The following is a 12,640-nucleotide window of genomic DNA, read 5'->3' as shown; positions in this document are numbered from 1 at the left end:
GGATGTGGGGTATCTTTTTTGGTGAGTTCCAGTGTCTTCCTGTCAATGATCTTTCAGCAGTTAGTTGTGAATCCAGTGCTCTTGTAAGAGGGAGTGAGTGCACATCCTCTACTCTGTCATCTTGAACCTAGTGGAGTTAGATATATCTTAACTTTTGTGAATTGTAACCCCAGAGAATATGTCCCATATGTATTCTATTTTTACAGTAGGAGATCCTAGGCTCATGATAGAAAAATGCAGTCTTAGAGCCCACACTGAGTTTTAATATAACTACATGCTTTTCTTCTTTCTTTTCCTTTTACTCAGCAGGAGATAACTGTGGGAAGAACCAGATCAGTTATAGACAAAATAAAGAAACTCTAATTTTCTTTGCAATTTGGCTACAATTTAAACACAATAAGCAGTTTTCTGGCTAGGATATGAAAGGATGTAGAAAATCTTTGTTCCCATGGTTACACCAAAAATTTAGATACTATAAAACTTGTACTTATGTATGAAACTATTAAAGAGAAGTGGATGTAAGAAAATCCCAGATGGACTGATTTTCAGAGAGAGGACCTCTTTATACATGACTATCAAAAATGGCAGTGTCTGGAGACAACGTTGGAGAAGAAAGCCTGCCAAGACTGAGATAGATGGAAGATTAACAATGGTGGGAACAGGTTGGAGAGACTGGAGTCCAGAAGACTCTCAAATGCAGCAATATTTACTTGGACTAACAATTTTCCCTGGCTTACCACTCCTGTTTTGCTGAGTAAAGGGCAGTGATTGTGGACCTAGTCTAGAGAATACATGAGACTAGATGATATACTCTAGTCTCATGTATTCGCAAGGTGCCTAGTAAAAACGGCTCTTCTACCATGGGTTCAAAAGATGAAACTGAGTTCCAAGTCCCATCAGATCCCAGGATTAAACATTGATAAGATCAAATAAATTGGAGTTAGGCAGGAACAGCTGTGGCACTGGGAGGAAGGCTAACCAGAGATGAAGTCAATATTAAAAATTGTTGCCTTAGGCCAGGATTAACTTGATACATGGGGATATCTGAATAAACACGTTTTCACTTTAGTAGCCATGTATTGGAATGAGATTGCACATTCTTGGAAATAAATATAAAGCAAAAGAGTTGTATAATTAAATCTCCACTGCTATCTATAAACAATGTCCAGTATATCATAAAGCACTGTGAAATATGTGATGAAAATGGAACACATAAAAACAAACCAAAGAAACATATCCACAGAAATGCAGATACTGGAATTAGCAGAAAAAAAGCTTAAAACTAGTATTATAAATATATTTGGCTTGTGTCACTGGCTTGGGCTAGCTCTGTCCCTCAAGTAAAGATCACTGTTCCTCTCAAACTGACTGACTCTGTATGGCTCTTTCTCATTCCAGGTTCCAGTAACAACCCCCTCTCCTTGGTCATTAATGCATTTTGGTAGAAATAATGGCTACCAAAAAAAAAAAAAACCCCTCACAAAAGCAAAAGCTTTACAGGTAAAAATTTTTTAAAATTTATTTTATTTTATTTTTAAATTTTTGGCTGCATTGGGTCTTCGTTGTTGTGCGCACTCTTTCTCATTCCAGGTTCCAGTAACAACCCCCTCTCCTTGGTCATTAATGCATTTTGGTAGAAATAATGGCTACCAAAAAAAAAAAAAACCCCTCACAAAAGCAAAAGCTTTACAGGTAAAAATTTTTTAAAATTTATTTTATTTTATTTTTTAATTTTTGGCTTCATTGGGTCTTCGTTGTTGTGCGCAGGCTTTCTCTAGTTGTGGCGAGTGGGGGCTACTCTTCATTGCAGTGTGCGGGCTTCTCATTGCAGTGGCTTCTCTTCTTGTGGAGCACGGGCTCTAGGCACGTGGGCTTCAGTAGTTGTGGCATGCAGGCTCAGTAGTTGTGGCTCACGGGCTTTACAGCTCAGGCTCAGTAGTTGTGGCTCACAGGCTTAGTTGCTCCACAGCATGTGGGATCTTCCCAAACGAGGGCTTGAACCCGTGTTCCCTGTACTGGCAGGCAGATTCTTAACCACTGCACCACAAGGGAAGCCCCCTATACAGGTAAATTTTAACAACTGACTTGTCAATTAGTGTTTACCATATATAATTTTTTCTTATGAAAAAGAATTGATCCCAATGAGTATACTATTAATAAAAATATAAAGTTGGGAAACAATAATTTATTTAATTGTGGTTTTAGAATAATGAAATTAAATTGGCTTAATGGAATTCACTTGGTATACTTTCTCATAGATATATTTTTTTTTTTTGGTGGTATGCGGGCCTCCCTCTGCTGTGGCCTCTCCCGTCGCGGGGCAAAGGCTCCGGGTGCTGGCTCACGGGCCCAGCCGCTCCGCGGCATGTGGGATCTTCCCGGACCGGGGCACGAACCCGTATCCCCTACATCAGCAGGCGGATTCTCAACCACTGCGCCACCAGGGAAGCCCGCATAGATATTTTAATTGAAGATTTAAGTAGAGCAACTCCCAAAAGCTGGAGGAAATAGGATTTTTAGACTACAAATGCAATGTAGAGATCTCATTTAAGGCTGACTGTAACTATGGGAAAAAATATGGAGGAAGTAACTCAGAGTCAGATAAAATCCTACACGTACAGCAAAGTCTTATTACGAAGTTCCCCACATTAATGTAGTTTACTTACAAGGTACCAAATTGAGTTTGCCTGCTCTTCTTAAAGTGGTGGGTTAAGATGTGTCCCAACAGATGAACAGCTCTTACTACAGGCACTGGGTTTTTGATTCAGACTGGAGGGAAGCTTAGCTACATAGAATTTTCAGAAGAATTTCATTTTAGACACCTGAGAAGCTGTAACTTGATGCTTGTGAATGTCTATATTTCACCACTAGATGTCACCGGGAGATAAGCAGATACTGACCAGACTGTAGCTTATTGGAAGTTTTCTTATGAAAAAAATTGATCGATTTTGTGAATATATTTTTTGTTTGTTTGCTCATAAAAACCTGGTAGTATTAGACACCTCTTATGTCCTGCGTCACATCTTCTAGCCCTCTATTTTTTCCCCAGCCATTGCTAAGGCAACTGGTTAGAGAGCCTAACTTGATCTGCACTGGGTATCTTGCATTTTTGCACTAAGGCTTTTCTCATGATGTGGTTGGAACACCTGTGAGCAGCTGCTTATCACGTTTGGATGCTTAAAACTGCAAGTGTGTGGGAATTAACACTCCTCGGGGCAATCCTTGACGCGTAGGGGACAGGGGTCATGGATATGTGCTCCCCTCATCTGCCTCAGGCTGATAACACTGAGCCACAATCTGCGGGATTCATCAGAGGGTTCCAGTGGGATCAGATCCTAGTTTTCCATAGTGGTGGCCAATCTGATAACACACCATTTTACTGGCTTTCTAGCCTTTCCTGTTTTACTGAGTGTCCCACTCCTAATACCTGGCATCATGCCCCTAAATAAAGTCTTACCTATAAAGCTCCCTTTGTCATTGCAGTGTATTTGACTTTCTCTCCTTTCCTATTTTAGATCTGCTTTCCTGAAGGGACATAAGCACAATCCACTACCCTGATAAAGAATATTTTCAGACCCCAGAAATCTTCCTCTTGGTTCCACTTCCCAGTTAACATCTTTTAGGGACAACAAATACTCTGATCTCCATGTCCAGAGTTTAGTTTTGATTCTGTTTTTGAACTTCATGTTACTAGAATCATACAGTAAGACTTAGTTTATGTCTGCCTTCTCTCACTCAACATTATTTTTGTGATTTTATTCTTGTTGTGACATGCAGCATTAATTTATTATTTTTCACTGTTGTGTAGTATACCATTGTGTGAATATACCAAATTTTTTTTTTTTTTTTTTTTTTGCAGTACGCGGGCCTCTCATTGTTGTGGCCTCTCCCGTTGCGGAGCACAGGCTCCAGGCGTGCAGGCTCAGCGGCCATGGCTCACGGGCCCAGCCGCTCCGCGGCATGTGGGATCTTCCCAGACCGGGGCACCAACCCGTGTCCCCTGCATTGGCAGGCAGACTCTCAACCACTGAGCCACCAGGGAAGCCCCCAAAATTTATTCATTCTACTGTGGATAGACATTCAAATTATTTCCAGATTTTAGGTGTGTTGGACAATGCAGTTTTGAACATTTTTGTACATGTTTTTTTGTGAACATAAACACTTATTTCTCTTGGAATATACATGTAAATGAAATCCTGGGTCACAGGTTATATATAATTTTTACATTCAATAAATACTGACAAACAGGTTTTCATAGTGTTTATAGCAATCTACCTTCCATCTTATCTCCATCCTAATTCATATTTGCTATATTAACCCTTTTGATTTTAACCCTTCTGGCGTGGGTGTAGAGCATCCAATTGTTATTTTGGTTCATGTTTCCCTGTTGACTAATTGTACTTAACATATTTTCATATGCCTTTGAGCTATTAATATACACTCTTTTGTGAAGTACCAGTTTAAGGTTTTAGCTATTTGTGTGTGTGTGTCTGTGGTGGGGAGGGGATTCGGTCTTTTAATTGTTGAATTGAAGTTCTTTATAATTTCTGTATACAAATTCTTTGTTGGATATGCATTGTGATATTTTCTACAAGTCTCGGTTTACTCTTCACTCTTAAAGTTGTATTTTGATGAAAAGGATTTCTTGTTAATGGGATACAGTTTATTGACATTTTTCTTTATGACTCTTTTATTCTGCTCTTGTAATTTATTTACCCCTACCCCAAGGTCATGAGATATTCTCCTTAATCTATGGTTCTCAAACTCGAGTGGACATCAGAATCATCTGGAAGGCTTTTAAAAGTGTATCTTGTTGGGACCCACCTCCAGAGTTTCTAATTCTTTAGGTCAGGGAAGAGGGCCAAGAATTTGCATTTCTTATGACTTCCAAATGATGCAGATTCTTCTGGTCTGAGGATCCCACTTTGCAAGTCTCTCTACAATTTTATCTTTGAGAAGCTTAACTACTTTACTTCTTACATTTATATCTATAATATACCTGGATTTCATTTTTGTGTACAGTGTGAAATAGGGGTAAAATTGTATTTTTTCAGTGTTAGTTAATTGATTAATAACACTGATATGCAATACCAATTGTGTTGTAATTTCAGTGTCCATATGTAAGTATATGGGTCTGTTTCTGGACTCCTTATTCTGATCCTTTCTTCTATAAGTCTATCCTTGCACCAATGCAATATAGTAAAGTAATCTTATTTACTCTAGGTTTATACTAAATCTTGACCACTAGAGTGACTCTTCCTACTTTTCTCTTCTTCTTTAAGCGCATCTTGTGAAAGGAGAGGAAAAATATAATGTTGATTTTTGGGCTTAATAAAGAAAAGTTAGACATTTCTACATGTTAAAAAACAGATGTCTGGGCTTCCCTGGTGGCGCAGTGGTTGAGAGTCCGCCTGCCGATGCAGAGGACACGGGTTCGTGCCCCGGTCCGGGAAGATCCCACGTGCCGGGGAGCGGCTGGGCCCGTGAGCCATGGCTGCTGATGGAGCCTGTGCTCCGCAACGGGAGAGGCCACAGCAGTGAGAGGCCCGCGTACCGCAAAAAACAAAAAACAAAAAAACAAAACAAAACAAAACAAACAAAACAAAAAAAACCAGATGTCTATTTAAATGTAAATACTGGGGCAACAATTATTAATAAGAAAATGATACAGAATTATAGACTTTTTGGAAGTTAGAGGTTACTTTCATAAGCCATAGCAATAGTCTATGAAGTCTAGACATCTATAGGACACCTCTGTTAAAAAAACAAATTTGAAAGTCAGTAAGACTTTGAAAAGTAAAAGAGGTAAAGTGAAGAAGATTTTGAAAGTGAATATATCCTGTGTTATGGGCTGAATTGTGTCTTCCTAAAATTTGTATGTTGGAGCCCTAATGCCCAGCATCTCAGAATGCAGCTGTATTTGGAGAGAGGGCCTTTGGAAAGGTAATTAAGTTAAGATGAGGCTGCTAGGGTGGCCCCTAATCTAATCTGAGTGGTATCCTTATAAGAAGAGGAAACTCATACACACAGAGAGTCAAGAGGATGTGCATGCACAGAGGAAAGATGGTCTGAGGATTGATGTGAGAAGATGGCCATCTACAAGCTGAATAGAGAGACCTCAGGAGAAACCAAACCTGCTGACGCCTTGATCTTAGACTTCTGGCCTCCAGAACACTGAGAAATAAATTTTTGTTGTTTGAGTCACCCAGTCTGTGGTAGTTGTTATGGCAACACTAGCCAACTAATACATCCGGTGTTGGCAAAGTTTCCTTTAGGTGGTTAGCCATTAAGCAAGGTAGACAAGTAAACAAGCATATAACGACCATAGCAGGATAATAATTAAACTTTTAGGCAGCATTTTCAGAACATATGAGGGAAAATCAAAGTCTTCTTAAAATAGTTTTTGTAGAGGATGCTCTTAAGGAGAATTCTTGAGTAAACATATAGCAAAGAATGGTTTCACCTACTTTCTATCTGATTATGTGTCCCTACAAAATAAACTGGGAAAAAACGATATTAAATGTAATTGGCACGAGAAGAGGCACCTAATAGATGTGTTGACTATTATCCTTCTTAAGTAGTGATTCTGAAACAGGTAAGAACCATAAGCAGCATGGCCAAGAAAATGTTCTCTGACTGTCCAAGATTCTCAACAGCTTGTTATGGAAGAGTCAAAGTTGATATCTAATACACAAGGTGTTATATGGGTGCTCATTATGTAGGTTCAACCTTCTTGATATCTTCATCAATTTCTGAATTAAAAACCACTTGAAATATTCTCATGGATATGTAGTCTCACCGCCTCAGTCCTACATGATTATTGAAGCCAAAATTTGGGGCTCTGAGTGAGCAAGGCCATGTAAGCAGTACAAATATAGATAAAGTGGATTTAATGAGGCTCATTCCACCCCTGTACTTTCTCTCACAGTAGAATCATCAACCTCTACATTTGTGGTTGGTTCACAACACTCTACATTTATGGTTGGTTTACATGTTTCTTTTTCTAGAGTGTGAGCTTCTGTCTTCTACTCTTTCTCATCTTAGTGTTCAGCATGTCCCTTGGTATTTATTAAATATTGATTAAATTATTAAGAAAAAACTGAAGTCTAAGAGAAAGGAACTTTGCTTTAAATTGATTTATATTCTAAGTTACCTACATCTTTGAGCTGCTTTCTTCACTATAAAAAATTAAGATTATTTTTCAAGTCATTAATTTGTTTGGAGCTTTTGTTTTTAATGAATCTAAAGATTTATGCCTTTTATTAATTCTGGAAAATTCCCAGCCATTACTTCTTCAAATATTTCCTCTTCTCATTATGTGTTTTGTCTCCTAATGAAATTTCTATTGGGCTTATATTGGATTTCATGTTAGTCTTCATATCTCTTAACTTCTTTTTTTCATATTCAAGTCTTTAGTTCTGTATTGCATTGTAGGACATTCTTCAGATATCACAATCTAGATATATTTTAAAATTGCTTTCTCTCTCTCTCTTTTTTTCTTTTGGCTGTGTTGGGTCTTTGTTGCTGTGCGTGGGCTTTCTCTAGTTGCGGCAAGTGGGGGATACTCTTCGTTGCAGTGCACGGGCTTCTCATTGCAGTGGCTTCTCTAGTTGCAGAGCCCGGGCTCTAGGCATGCGGGCTTCAGTAGTTGTGGCTCACGGGCTCTAGAGCGCAGGCTCAGTAGTTGTGGTGCATGGGTTTAGTTGCTCTGCAGCATGTGGGATCTTCCCAAACCAGGGATCGGACCTGTGTCCTCTGCATTGGTAGGCATATTCTTAACCACTGTGCAACATGGGAAGTCCAAAATTGCTTTCTCTTTTTGTTGCTTAATCCATGCATTGAGTTTTTAATTAAAGTGTTCAGAATATTTATTTCTGGAGGCTTAATCTGCCTGGTAGTTGTTGATAATGTCTCTTTCTCTTCTGTTATTATTCCTTTTATATCTTTAAGCTTTTAAAATAGAATTTCCTCTATGTGTGATTTCTTGAGGGATTTAACCTGTTCTTTGTTTGTTTGCCTACTATCCTTCTTGATGGAATATTTCTTTCTGTGTTCTCTAATTTTGGATTGTGCCCTCATGTTAGGAAAGGCTTTATGTGTGGGAATCCTTTGCAGCTTGTGTTGAAGGTGCTTCTCTCCAGATCAACTTTTCTTTAAATTTCACCAAGTGTCGCAGAAATATTACAAACTTAAAATCACCTTTTATTTTAATTTGTTGGATTTTGTATTCCAGGATCACACAAGCAGAATATTTTTGAGCTCCTATCTCAGATTTGTGATCAGTAATTCTCAGAATGAGAAACAAACAAACAAGCCAATATTCAGTAAATACACAGGTAAGCTTTCTTCCCTGTATATTTAGGTGTAAATCTTTTCACTGAGATGAGAGCACAGCAGGAAACTCAGCTGCAAATTTCATTTTCTTTGCCTGATCTCAAGGCGTTGTCTCCTGATCCAAGTAACCACAATAGCCAAACCCCTATGGAACCCACACGATGTCTTGTATGGCCAAGTATCATTTCCTGTTTGCATCTCTGGGTTTCCATTTTTTCTATTTTTTGTTCCCTTATTTCATCGTGAATGCAGCTATGTATTCAAAAAAGAATTAAAAGTTTTTTATCTTGAATTTCTGGGTCTTTTCAAGTTGTAATGTGACATTTTGCCAAAAATAGAATCCATAACTGTGTATTATGTATTTATACACAGGAATTCAAGAATCATATGGTAAAACAAGGCTTTAGATTTGAAAGTGAGGCAGAAAGAAAGGACTGAGATTAGATTGAACAGGTAGGGACTATGAGAAGATGGAGAGGAGATCCTGGGAGCTGAGATAAAGGCTTAGTGGAGAATGGCTGGGAAGACACAGAAGAGGGAGAAAGGAGGGAGAAGCAGAGCGGGGAAGGAGGAGAACACACAGGTGGGAAGGAGCAGGAGCACAGTAAGGCACAAAAATGTTAGAGCCATTTCCAACATTTAGAAATTCTAACATGGATTTCTAATTCATATTAGAAAATACTCAGTTCTTTCCACTCATTTTAAAGATAAGGAAACTAAGGCAAGAATGCTGATATGATTTCTCCAATTCACTGTATCCAGCAGGTGTCCATCCAGGAGTGCATTGTGACTCTCAGACCAAAGCTCCTTTTAGTGGAAAAGATTTGCTGTGAGGGGCGAGAAGCACACAGACCGGATTCATGAAACCAGAAAGGCAAAGCGAAAAACTTGAAGCAGAGAGGGAGAGAAAATGAGGCCAGTAAAAGGCAAATGGTTATAAGAGGCAGTGGATTTCTCTAGCAGGGAAGTTGAAGTTTCTGTTGGTGGGGAGGGGAATGTAAGATGACTGTGTGAGACGATGTGGGGAGGGGAGCTCACATCTGTGTCCTGAGGAGGCAGGAATTCAAGAGCTGTGATGGTGTTTGGAGGAGCACCAAGTAAGAGCTGTTAGAAAGAACATGAGAATGCTGGTGGCCTAAGCACCAACGAGTCAAGTCTTGACCAATGAGTCAAGAAGGATCCCCGGGGCTGTCTGGTGACCCAGGGAAGAATGCTGGACTCCCCTAGGATAGCTAGGGTATCCTGCCATCTTGAATTCTTTTTTTTTTATTAGTTTTTATTGGAGTATAGTTGCCTTACAATGTTGCGTTAATTTCTGCTGTACAGCAAAGTGAATCAGCTATATGTATGCATATAGCCCCTCTTTTTTGGATTTCATTCCCATTTAGGTCACCACAGAGCACTGAGTAGAGTTCTCTGGGCTATACAGTATGTTCTCATTAGTTATCTATTTTATACATAGTATTAATAGTGTATATATGTCAATCTCAATCTCCCAATCCATCCCACCTCCCCTCCCCCTTGGTATCCATATGTTTGTTCTCTACGTCTGTTTCTCTATTTCTGCTTTGCAAATAAGATCATCTGTACCATTTTTCTAGATTCTACACATATGCATTAATATACGACCCATCCCAGTTTTCTCCTCTGGGCCTTCCTGATACAGGGAGCACATAATTATCAGTGACCTGTATAACCACTTCCTTCTCTCCCAATTCTTTTCTTTTTTGTTCCTGGTCATGGTCACCTTCCCCCTGCCCACATTTTATCCCTTGATGTTGGCATCCAGTTCTGCTCTTTCTCAGCTGCCTGTGTTCTCAGTATTCCTCAGCCAGCTCCTGAGAAGCCCCTGTCTTCCCCTCCTTCAGATCTGTCCTTTTCCGACATAGCTGAGTGTACATTCAGGAGTGGAGCTGCCTGGGATGCTGCAGATCCACAGTGGGGCCACGACTCAAATACCAGCTGCTTCCTGCTTCCTGATGAGGATCAACTCTGCCCACGGGAGCTGAGCTGAACGGCTTGTGGCTCTGCTCCACTTCTCTTTCTGGTCCTCCTCCCCCTCCCCTCCCAGCCTCTTCCCCTCCTCCTCTTCCTCTCCCGTACTTCCTCCTCTCCTCCTCCAGCTGTTATATCCCTTGGTGTCTCTGCCCAGCTCCCAACCTCTTGGTCCCAGACTCCATTCCTCAGTTAGTTAACTCTCTTTTCTCTTCTTCCCAGTCAAACTCAAACTGCCTTCTCCTCAGTTTTCCCCAGTCATGGTGAAGTGTATAAGCACTGGTGGCTACATAATTTTTTGGCTAGTGTCACTGTCTCTTGGGCAAAAGAATTCATAGGGCAAGTGCAGACCCTCTTAGACCCCTGAGGGCTTCCCTCTCCTTGCTTTTTTTGTGTGTTTTTAATAACTTTTCATCCAAATACAGACATCTTGTGTACAACAATAGACACTGAGGTAAAGAGTGTTTTTATCTTTATTTTCTTGGCCTCAAAATGAACTTGTCTTTTTTTGTTGTTGTTAAGCATCAAGTGTGTTGATTTCAGTCAATGAGTTAGGAGTTAACTGGGTTTGTGTGTTTTGTTGTTGTTTCAACAGCCTTCAAATTCCTCTGGCATTACCTTGTTTGTACAGTAGGGCTATTTGCTAAAGAGTTTTTCTTAATGTCTGCTTCACTCTCAGGCTTCGATATTTCCTTTGTGAGGTGCCTCAAGAAGATTTATGGTCATACTGCTGCCTCTCTTGCAGCAGTAGAACGCTCCTATTACTCTATGCTTGCTCACCTGATTGGGACGGGGAGTAGGAGAATTATCTTTATTCTGACTCAGTCTCATTATTAGGCATTGTCTTTCCGTTTTAGGGCTTGGGCCTCCTAAGTGTTCCTGCCTTCCTCTCAGCAGTATGGAACCTCTAATAGTTGAGGACAGGATGTTTTAGTGTCCCTTCCCCACTTTTTCCTCTTTCTCCAATTGCTGTGTGTCTTCACCTGTGCCCTGAAGACAGTAGAGCTTTTTTCCCTCCCCCACTGTCCTCCCCTCCCTCACCAGGTTAAGGTTTTTTTCTGTGTGGGAGATAGTGGAGAAAGATCTGGTTGGGACTTCCTGCCTTTCTCAGATCTCAGACCTGTGCCACGAGGAAGGATTTCTCTGGCCTATATCCTTGATTCCAATCTTTCAGGAGCACCTGGTGAGGTCCATGGAAAAATCCTAGAGATATACGTGAATTTCCCTTATCTGTGACTCTTAGGGGTTCTATATACTTATGCTAGACTTTAGGAATTTATTAACAATTTTAGCTGAATTATTCTTGCTGACTTATGTAGCATCTGGCATCTGTCCCAAGTAAGCAATGCATCTCCTATTTCCTTGGAGGAATCTGTCTTTCCTTAAATTTTGGGTTAATTGGTTGCCCTGATACTTCAGTGCTGTGATGGTTTCAAGAAAAGTTGTGATTTCGGTTATCCAGCTTTTAAAATTACAAGTATTCAAGTGAAGCTCTTTCCAGCTTTCTATGTTCTAATTTTAACTTTCTAAAAAAATTTTTCCTTGAATTAGCCTGAGATAATTTCTGTTTACTTATATACCAATAAATAACAAAATAAATAGCCTAAATACATTTATCCAGGTGATAAATAGAATAAAAAATATTTAAGAGACTTTAAACAGTTATAAACACCATGAAAGAGGAAGGTCAGCATGTCCAGCAGAGACCACTGTATGATAAGGCAGGCATGGAACATTCAAGCAGGACCAATAAGAAGAGAATCTTGGGTAAATAACCCCAGAATATTCTATTAACTTCACTTCCCACATATTCTCACTGCTTTCTTATTATAAATGTTGACCTAAAACAAATAGATGACCAGATATTTCTGCAGCAAAATTGGGTTTATTCAGGTTGAGCAGAGAATTGCAGTTTGGCATCTGCAATCATGGCGAGCCATGTAAAAGCTTGAGAGCCCCAACTTGGGGCCTCTGACACTATTTAATTGAGGTTTTTATTTATTAATTTTTTACATTAGTAATAGGACATTTACAGCAGGACCCTTTGTAAACTTCATGCTTATTAGCATATATTTTAATTCTAAGTAAAACTCTAAAGCTTCTCATTTCATCAAGTAGGGTCACAAGTAATGGTGTCTGATTTTTTTTTTATCATCTTTATTGGAGTATAATTGCTTTACAATGGTGTGTTAGTTTCTGCTTTATAACAAAGTGAATCAGTTATACATATACATATATCCCCATATCTCTTCCCTCTTGCATCTCCCTCCCTCCCACCCTCCCTATCCCACCCCTCTAGGTGGTCACAAAG

At 39.6% G+C, this 12,640-nt stretch overlaps 1 pseudogene; it reads left to right on the top strand.

Annotated features, from left to right (window-relative positions):
* The first annotated feature begins 1,673 nt into the window (after nt 1-1,673).
* LOC102989700 (60S ribosomal protein L19-like) overlaps nt 1,674-12,640 on the top strand; it is an 18,627-nt pseudogene continuing 7,660 nt past the window's right edge.

The sequence above is a fragment of the Physeter macrocephalus genome, chromosome 4 (assembly GCF_002837175.3).
Source record: "Physeter macrocephalus isolate SW-GA chromosome 4, ASM283717v5, whole genome shotgun sequence".
NCBI lineage: Eukaryota > Metazoa > Chordata > Mammalia > Artiodactyla > Physeteridae > Physeter > Physeter macrocephalus.
This window is presented reverse-complemented; position numbering and strand designations above follow the sequence as displayed.